This window comes from Phyllostomus hastatus, unplaced genomic scaffold (genome assembly GCF_019186645.2).
Source record: "Phyllostomus hastatus isolate PE091 unplaced genomic scaffold, TTU_PhHast_1.1 phas_contig_80, whole genome shotgun sequence".
Lineage (NCBI taxonomy): Eukaryota > Metazoa > Chordata > Mammalia > Chiroptera > Phyllostomidae > Phyllostomus > Phyllostomus hastatus.
The window spans coordinates 2,662,784-2,672,907 of NW_025333960.1; positions in this window are offsets into that span (position 1 = coordinate 2,662,784).

A 10,124-nucleotide genomic window follows, 5' to 3' on the forward strand; every position below is an offset into this window, starting at 1 on the left:
TGGTAGTATGTTTTGAATGGCCAAATAAGAAGCCTAAATTTCAACTAATAGTCCATTGTTGGTTATGTAAAATCAATTATTGTTGTACAATGGCATTCTATGCAGCCATCAATAATGGTGTTATACAAGTATGTCCATCAGTATTGTATTGTTAACTACAAAGAACAAGTGATAAAATAGTATATACCAAAAATCCATTTTTATTTTATTTTTTTTTACTGAGACTTTGAACAGCTTTTCTTGTGGTTTTCTTTTTTTTCCTTCTTGTGTTCATTTTGGACAGTTCCTAGTACTAAATCTTCAAGTTCACTAATCTTTTCTTTTGCAATATAAAATCTGATTTTAATCACATCTAGTGATATTTTTATCTCAGACACTATATTCTTCATTTCTAGAAGTGCAATTTGGATCTTTTAAAAATATCTTCTACGTCTCTACTTAACATTTTGAACATATAAAAATATCTTTTTATTTTTTAAGTTTTTAAAAATATTTTATTGTTTATGCTATTACAGTTGTTTCAGTTTTCCCCCTTTAAAAATCCATTTTTAGAAAAAAGTAAGAAAAGTTGTAAACTGAAATATTAAATGGATTAACCATGGATGGTGAGGTGATAATTCATTTGTACTTGTTACATTGTGGCTTTTTAACTTCAAAATTGTCTACAATAAACATATATTAATTGTGTAATAAAAATAAATATTTTAAGGAATAAGAGGTTTGAGTAAATTATAATACAATCATATAGTAACAATCAACAGCTAATAAAATTTGTGTTGTAGAATTATATTTATTGCTATGAAAGATGGTCATCACACATCATTAAATGAAAATTGTATGTTATAAAACAGTGCATATACTAAAACTTTTCATTTAAAAATAAAAAATATGCCTATATGCTTAGAAAATAACAGATGATTACAAAATAAAATATTCAGAATGGTTATCTCTGGAATATACAAGAAGGAAGTCTTATTTTTCTTTCTGTATTTCCACATTTTCCAAGTTTTCTGCAGCTATACTGTATTAATTTTGCAATTGGAAATTACATTTATTTTAAAGAAAATATTTATACCCTTTCATCCCATAATTTTACTTCTAAGATTTTTGTCTTGGGGAAATGACCTATCTTTACACTTTTTTCTTTAAACTAGCAGTTCTCACTCAGGAGGACAGTGTCTCCCAGGGAAGTTGGCAATGTCTGGGCATTTCTGGTTGTGACTCTGGGGGATGGGAGTGATACTGGCATTTGGTGGATAAAGGCTAGTGATACTGCTAAACATCCTACCATGAACAGTATGAGCCAGACAGTCAAGAATGATTCTGGCCTCGAACATCAATAATGCTGAGGTTGACAGGCCTGCCTTAAACCATCATTTTTTTTTCTATGTAAAGAAAAAGTCATTTCCCCAACTTTGTGCACATCTCTGCAGAGGTCACATTCAGAAAAGTCCAGAAGCTGAAGGCACCTAGAAGTTGACCTTAACCCACAAAAAAGCTTCAAGGGGCACCTCTCAGAATCTTCACCCATCCCAACCTGCATGGACCAGAAAATTTCTACAGCCAGCTTATCTCCATGACTCAGTATCTCTCCATATCTCTCTGCTCTTGTCTCCAACTGTCTACCTAAGTTCCCTCCTTTCTCCAGCATCTCAATTCCACTCCCTTTCTTCATACATTGGATCCTGCACCACACAGACATGGAACAGGGAAGCAAAGATGACACTTTTTTTTTAACCTGAGTACAGAAAGAGATACAAGTGTATGTACCAAATAAAATATCTGAATTTGTATAATCTAATTAATAAGAAAGAAACTAACTTTTGCTAATATTTACTATAAGGCTTTAGTATATTATCTATACATAAATGTACATATGTTGGGGGTTCTGTGCTGCTATGCTAAAAACTGGTTTCTAGTGAACTGTACAACACCAGTTGTTTGAAGATAACTGGCATGGAAGAGCAGGGGAAGAAGAGTCTTTGTTCTTTTGTGGGTAGACTGAGAGAGAAGGCAAGAATACAACTCTTGTCCCCACCATGATATGATTCTAAAAGTAATGCTGAAAAATCTACCACCTGGTGACAGCTGGGGCCATAAATTATACTCACTTTGTCATTTAGAAATCCCTTCCTCTTACCCAAAGGCATCCTGAAACTGAGACCATAACACTGGGATTTTATGCTTTGGTTCTGGACCATGGCTTTTCCCAGCCCTAGGCTGAGTATGGGGTGAAAGAAAGTAATTTCTGAATGTCAGGATGGCAAAAATTTAGGGGGGTATTCTCATCATGTTATCCCTAGAGCCTAATCCTGCTCCTGGCACTTAGGCACTCAATACCATTTGTTGATTAGATGGATGGAGAGACAAATGGATGAATGGATGAATGGACAAGTGAGTGGGCAGATGGATGGAGGAAAGAATGGAAGGACAAACAGACATATAGGTGGAGAGATGGACAAATGAATGGATAGACAGACAGAGGGATGGATGGATGGATGGATAGATGCATGAGCAAAAAGACAAATGGATGGGTAGGTGATTTCCACCCTTGATTCCTAGACCCATGATTCTGGCTATGGAAAAAAAAACAACCACTACTCACTGGTTCAAAGTGTAAATCAGAACCTGTAGCATGACAAGTCTTTGCAGATGCATTCCCCTAGCTGGCTCCATAACAAAGTTCCTCATTAAGTAATTCCAATAGTTTCTATCAGGGTTGGCCAACTATGGCCCATGGGCCAAATCTGGACAGTTTCCTTTTGTTTTAAAAAATAAAGTTTACTGAAAGGGAAGATAGTGGTGAGATAGGTGGGAGTGGAGTCCACTTCTCCCTGTTCATGAGTGGAACACCTAGCTGATCTTCTGAGAAACACAGTGAACAGCCAAGAGTACCCTAGCATATATGAAGATTGGAGTCCAAAAACTGTAGGGAACATTGAAAATTCAGATGGTAAGGAGACTGCTTCAGGGCAATAAGTTGCCTGGGACCAGCACAGGAACTAGGGTGGCTGCAGCCCAGGCCTAGTGCCCACCAGGTCTGCCAATAGATTCTTGGGAGAGAACCAGGTCAACAGCTCCCTCCCCTGCCAAACAGGGAGATTTGAGTGGCCCCAGGATGGACAGGGATGCTTGAAGTCACTGAGGGGAATAAGGATGAAGTGGTAAACACACGAAGGTGGTGTGCACCCATAGAGACTGTGGACACCAGCTGGGAAGAGTTGGGACATGATGGACCCTGACCTGATAGACCTCAGTCTGGTTGGAGAGTTGGGCTGTGTGGGAGAGGCCAGGCACTCATCTGGAGCAGCAGGCTTGATTAGGAAGAAATATTCAAAAAGAAAAAGAAGCACTCAGCAGCTGTTTGGGGAACTTTCCTGCTGCAGCCTCACCCACCTCCCCAGCACGTGCAACCTCCACAGCCTTAGCTGTGGGCCCACCTCTGCTTCCTAGACCATGACAGTGCCCCTACCCCCTGCCTCAATGGCAGAGGGCAGCAAACCATGCCTCCACCCCAGTGGTGCGCCACCTACCCTGTTGCCCCCACTCTGCCACAGCTGCCACCACAGCAGCAGAAGCAGACATATGCCTGACACCACTGCCCCATGACTGCGCTCCCACTGCAGCAGCTGAAGCCCAGTGTTCACTGTGGCCAGGGGGCAGAAAGCGCCTGACCCTGCCACCCCAGCTGTGTCAGCAACAGAGGCCACACACTGAGACTGAAGCCCCAAAGCCCTGGAGTGGAGTGTGCCTGACCCTACCACCCAGAGGCACCTTGTGCCCAACTCCACTGCCCCGAGAGCAGCAGCAGAGGCAGCCACACAGGTGTCCCCATCGTGCAGGGCTGGCTGCCTCTTTAAGAGGAAGGCAGAGATATTCCTGCAGAGGAGAGCAGCAGGACTCAGGAAGTCAGCAATCCGCAGAAAGACTTAACTCAGGAGGGTGCTGAACTACCCTGAAGAGACTCTGAGAGTCCCTAGTATCTAGGACAGCAGAGTGAGAAGGTGGTGTGTGAGTTGCCCATAACTGGTGCACCTCAAGGACAGCACAACTGGTGGATTGAAGGTGCAGGCACAGAAGGGCACTGGGGGCCAGGCAGCGAACTAAGGAACTGGGCTGGAGGCTGGGCAACTGAGAAGAGTGCATCTCAGACCTGACCCCTATCCCCACAAAACCACAAGAAAGAAGAAAAGCAAAACAAATCCCCCCTCAGCCTGCTGTAGCAAAGAAGACCAGAAGAACTGGCTTGGCTTGTTTAAAGTGAGCAGGAGGCCTCTTTTTTTTAGCTCCATCTTCCTTTCTTTCCTTCTTTCTTTTTTCATCCTTCCTTCCTTCCTTCCTTCCTTCCTTCCTTCCTTCCTTCCTTCCTTCCTTCCTTCCATTCCATCTTCCTTCCTTCTTTTTTCTTTTAATTCCCACAGTGGGACAATAAAACCTGGAGCTGTGAAAGACTCAAAGAGGGGTCATCCCAACAACTGAAAAAGTGAGACAAATTTCACTTCGCTACTCCAGAGAACTTGCAAGTTATTGTATATTTGTATTGTGATTATATTTTCATTATTCTTACATCTTTTATTTTATTAGTATTTTTTTATTTCTCTTCTTTCTGTTTAGTCTTCTTCACTTAGTTTGTTAAATCTCATTATTTGACTGGTTTCCTTTGTTCTCTCTTTCACAGTGTACTATTAATTTTCTGTCTTTCACTTCACTTATGTACCAATATCACACTACTCTAGTGTACTGTACTTCCTCTTATTCTTATTTAGATCACATAGATTCTGTCATATGATTATTGCTCCATTATTATTGTAAATACTTGCTGTTCCATACCATTATAAATAATACACAGCACCCCTCCAAGATCTTAGCCCACTTCACTGTTTCCTGAACTTTATTACTGTTGTGGTTAACTCTATTCTCTCACACACCACACCTATTTTCTATCCTTTACCTCACAATCTGACCTCCCACAAGCTCACTGCTTTCTAGCTCCAACTCACAATCCTTCCCTCACCTAACAAGAGTCTTACTTTTTTCCCACCCTTTCTAAAAAGTGGCTATTTCGGTGAAATATCACAGTTAACACTATACATATCCAAAGGATTACTGTCTCTTCTCTACAGATTGGTACTTTAAATACCATAGAACACACTCCCACTGTCTTAAACCATTTTACCTTCCACTTCCAACTGATCACAAAAAAAGAGTACTTGGGAGCTGTGAACACCAGTAAACCTGCTGGAAGAGGAAACCCACCAACAAAGGAACCACCAACAGATAACAATGGAAGAAGGTGAATGAGGGAATGGAAGTGACACTAACATCCACCCAGGACCAATCTGGAAATACAACTAAATGGTGCAGAAATTACCCAGAACAAAGAACTGAACAATAGCAAGAGAGAAGCCTCAAAACCCTGTACACATGGAAGACCAGATTCAACACAAACTGTCCACACCTGCACAACAGAATAAAAGACATGGTGGAAGGAGTGACCCTCGGTTAAGCAGCTGGAGGGAAGGACACAACAGAGAAAGACCTAACAACAATCAAAACCTAAAGACATAAAAAAAAAAGCCAACATAAATGACAGCCCAAGACCAGTGAGATCAGGACACCAAGGAGACTGCAACACTGAACCTCACAGGTCTTCCATACAAGTTCACATCATAAACCCAGGGATTCAGAAAAGATCAATTTAAGAATCAGAGGCTAACAAGAAGAGTCTCACAAACAATAGGAAGACAAAGAAACAATCCCCAAATGAAAGAAAAGGAGGAGGCCTCAGAAAGATGCTAAATGAAATAGAAGCAAGTCAACTACCAAATACTGAGTTAAAGCAATGGTTATCAGGAAGCTAAATGACCTCACAAAGAATCACTGGAAACTACAATGAACTTACTGCAAACTATATCAACATGAAAAAGGAAATAGAAAATCAACACGAGCCAAGAGGAAATGAAGAATACAATTTCTGAATTGAAGAGCACAGTAGAAGGAATCAAAAGCAGGCTCAATGAAGCAGAGGATTGGATCACTGAGCTGGAGGATGAGGTAGAAAGAAACACCCAGAAAGAGCAAGAAGAGCAAAAGAGACTCAGAAAGAATGAAGAGGAGTTAAAGAAAATGCAAGACAACATGGAATGTAATAATATCCATGTAATGGGGATACCAGAAGGAGAAGAAGAAGAAGAAGAGCAAGGGATAGAAAACCTGTTTGAAAAAGTAATGGTCAAACTTCACAAATTTGACCAGTGAAAAAGTCACACAAGTCCAGGAAACACAGAGAGTCCCAATCAAGAGGAACCCAAAGAGGCCCACTTCAAGACACATCATAATTAAAATGGTAAAATTCCAAGACAAAGAAAAAAAGATTAAAGGTAGCAAGGAGGAATAGGAAGTAACATATGTGGGAGCCCTGATAAGGTTAGCAGCCAGCTTCTCAGTGGAAATGCTTCAATCCAGAAGAGAATGGTAAGAAATATTCCAAGTAATAAAAACTAGAGGCCTGCCACCAAGACTACTTTACCCAGCAAGGCTCTCAATCAAGATAGAAGGCCAACTAAGGAGCTACCCAGACAAAAGAAGCTTCAAAGAATATACCTCCTCCAAACCAGCTCTGAAAGAGATACTAAAGGGTCTACAGGAAGAAAAACAGTGAGAGAGAGGAACACAGGTATGAAAAAATGGCAATGAATAAGTACTTATCAATAGTTACCTTAAATGTAAATGGAATAAATGCCCCTACGAAAAGACATAGAATAGCTGAATGAATAAGAAAGCATTACCCACACATATGCTCCCTACAAGAGGCCCACCTCAGAACAAAAGACCTACACAGACTGAAAGTGAAGGGCTAGAAACAAATATTCCAAGATAATGGACAGGAAAAAAAAGGCAGAGGTAACATACTCATATCAGACAAAATAGACTTCAAAAAAACAGCTATACAAAAAGACCCAGAAGGTCACTTCATAATACTCAAGGGAAGAATCCATAAAGAAAACAGAAACATTGTAATTATATATGCACCCAACATAGGAGCACCCAAAGAGAAAATCTTGGAGGACATCAAGAAAGACATTGACAGCAACACAATTGTAGTAGGAGATTTTAACACCCTACTGTCGAAAATGGATAGGTCTTGCAAACAAAATATCAACAAAGATATTGCAGGATTGAACAATGCCTTACATTATGTGGACTTATCTGATATATATAGGGCCTTTCATCCCAAAGAAGCAAAATACACATTCTTTTCAAATGCACATAAAACATTTTCAAAGATAGACCACATGATAGGACACAAAAGAAGCCTAAATAAATTTAGGAAAATTTAAATCATACCAAGCATTTTCTCCAACCACAAGGGACTGAAACTAGAAACCAACATGAAGGAAAAAAAAACAAAACATTCAAACTCTTGGAGATAGAATAGCGTGCTATTAAACAATGAATGGGTCAAGAATGAGATTACAGAAGAAATCAAAACGTTTCTGGAAACAAACGAAAATGAATTCACAACAACCCAAAACTTATGGGACACAGCAAAGACAGTCCTGAGAGCCAAGTTCATAGCAATAGAGGCCTACCTAAAAAATACAGAAACACTTCAATAAATAAAAAGCCTAACCTTATATCTACAAGAACTTGAGGAACAATAAAAAAGACAGTCAAGAACAATTAGAAGGAAGAAAACAACCAGGATCTGAGCAAATTAAACAGCATAGAGACTAAAATCACAATTCTAAGGATCAATGAATCCAGGAGTTGGTTCCTTGAAAAGATAAACAAAATTGACAAGCTTTTACACATGCTCATCAAGAAAAAAAGAGAGAAGACCCAAATAAACACAATCAGAAATGAAAGAGGAGAGATTACAAGTGATACCACAGAAATACAAAGGATTGTAAGAAATTACTGTAAAGAACCATATGCCAAAAATTTGAAAACCCAGGTGAAATGGACAAATTTATAGGAAAGTATAATTTTCCAAAACTGAATGAAGAAGAAGTAGAAAGCCTGAACAGACCAATAACAGCTGATAAAATCAAAGCAGTAATAAAAAAACACCTGACTCACAAAAGCCCTGGACCAGACGATTTCACAGAAGAATTTAACAAAGAATTTAAGGAAGAGTTAAGCCCTATCCTTCACAGATTATTCCAAAATATTCAAGAAGATGGAATGCTCCCAAACTTTTTTTATGAAGTCATCATTAGCCTAATCCCAAAGCCAGATAAAGACACAACAAAGAAAGAAAACTTCAGGCCAATATCCCTGATGAACAGAGATTCTACTGAAATCCTCAACAATATTGACAAACCACATCCAACACTATATTTAAAAGATCATACACCATGACCAAGTAGTATTCATCCCAGGGATGCAAGGATGGTACAATATTCACAAATCACTAAATGTAATACATCACATAAACAAAAGCAAAGACAAAAAACATATGATCATATCAACAGATGTGGAAAAAGCATTTGATAAGGTACAGCATCCATTTATGATAAAAACACTCAGCAAAGTGAAAATACAGGGAGCATTCCTCAACATAATAAAGACCATATATGAGAGACCTACAGCCAGCAACATACTCAATGGACAAAAACTTAGAGCTTTCCCACTATGATCAGTAACAAGACAAGGATGCCCACATTCACCACTCCTATTCAGCATAGGATTGGAAGTCCTAGCCAAATAATCAGACAAGAAAAAATAAAATAAAATGCATCAAATTGGAAAGGAGGAAGGAAAATTGTCATTGTTTGCAGATGACATGATAGTGTACATAGAAAATCCTATAGACTCAATAAAAAACTATTCAATCTAATAAGTGAATTTGGAAAAACAGCAGGATACAAAGTCAATATTCAGAAATCAAAGATATTTTTATACACCAACAATGAAATACCAGAAACAGAAATCAGGAAAAAATCCTATTTGATATAGCAACAAGAAAAATAAAGTACCCATAAATAAATCTAACCAAGGATGTAAAAGACCTGTACTCAGAAAACAAAACAACACTGAAGAAAAAAGTTAAGGAAGACACAAACAAATGGAAGCATATACCATGTTCATGGGTTGGAAGAATTAACATCATCAAAATGTCCACACTACCCAAGCAATTTATAGATTCAATGCAATCCCTATTAAACCATGAATGACATATTTCACAGATATAGAACAAACATTTCAGAAGTTTATATAGGATCGTAAGTGACCCCAAATAGCTGCAGCAATTTTCAGAAAGAAGAAAAAAGTAAGAAGCATCACAATACCTGATATCAAACTCTATTACAAGGCCACTGTAATCAAAACAGCCTGGTACTGGCATGATAACAAGCACATAGATCAATTGAAGAGAACAGAGAGCCCAGAAATAAACACAAGTGTCTAGGGTCAATTAATATTCAACAAAGTGGGCAGCAGCATCAAATGGAGTAAAAATAGCCTCTTCAATAAATGGTGTTGGGACATCTGGACAGCTACATGCAAAAAAGTGAAACTCAATCACCAACTTACACCATACAAAAAAATTAATTCAAGGTGAATAAAGACTTAAATATAAGCCGCGATACCATAAAAGTCCTAAAGGAGAACATAGGCAGGAAAATCTCAGATTTTCCATGCAGCAATGTTTTCACTGATATGTCCCCTAGAGCAAGGGACATAAAAGAAAGAATAAACAAATGGGACCTCATCAAATAAGAAGCATCTGCATGGCTAAAGAAAACAGCATTAAAATAAAAAGAAAACCAACCATTTGGGAAAACATATTTGCCAATGACTTCCTGGACAAGGGTTTGATCTCCAAACTATATAAAAAGCTCACACAACTCCACTCCAGGAAGACAAAAATCCCAATTAAAAAATGGGCAAAAACCTTGAACAGACATTTCTCCAAAGAGGACCTACAGAGGGTCAAGAGACATATGAAAAGATGCTCAGCTTCACTAGCCATTGAGAGATACAAATTAAAACCACAATGAGATACCACTTCATAAGGGTCAGAAAGGCCATTAGAAACAAATTAACAAGCAACAAATGCTGAAAGGATGTGGAGGAAAGGGAACCCTAGTGCACTGTTGGTGGGATTGCAAACTGGTGCA